Here is a 513-nt window from a genome sequence, read left to right as displayed (position 1 = left end):
GGTCGACCGACTTACCTGGGCCTTTTTATACAGACTGGTTATCGAGGCTTGCCGGATAACATGTTCGATTACAGGTTCTTTATCTGAAAGCCCGCGTGGTCTTCTAAGTTTAGGCGTGAATTAGGCTTAGATAATTTGTCGGTTAAGTTTTGTTTTTAACTCATTACTTCTTATCACTGTGTTCACTGCCCAGAGACATATTTTCGTGTAGCTATAGTACAGCTTTCGCCTGCGAAGGACCCTTTTATTGAAATCCAAATTTCTACGTAATAAGCATTTTTTATTTACTGATAGGGAATTCATATTCCTATTCTCTCAAATTTGAAAGGTTATCATTAACAGTTTCATTGTGAATAACTTCCTTTTTCAAAACCATGTTTTGCTAATACTGTCCAATGTATAAAAAGGCCTGTATTATGAATAAAGAAACTTGCTAACGCAGTTGTCAGGCTGCGTTGTAATTACAGATTCTCATTATGCCTATACATATTTACTTTGAAATACTGATAATCA

Source organism: Penaeus chinensis, chromosome 38 (genome assembly GCF_019202785.1).
Source record: "Penaeus chinensis breed Huanghai No. 1 chromosome 38, ASM1920278v2, whole genome shotgun sequence".
Taxonomy (NCBI): Eukaryota; Metazoa; Arthropoda; class Malacostraca; order Decapoda; family Penaeidae; genus Penaeus; species Penaeus chinensis.
This window is presented reverse-complemented; position numbering follows the sequence as displayed.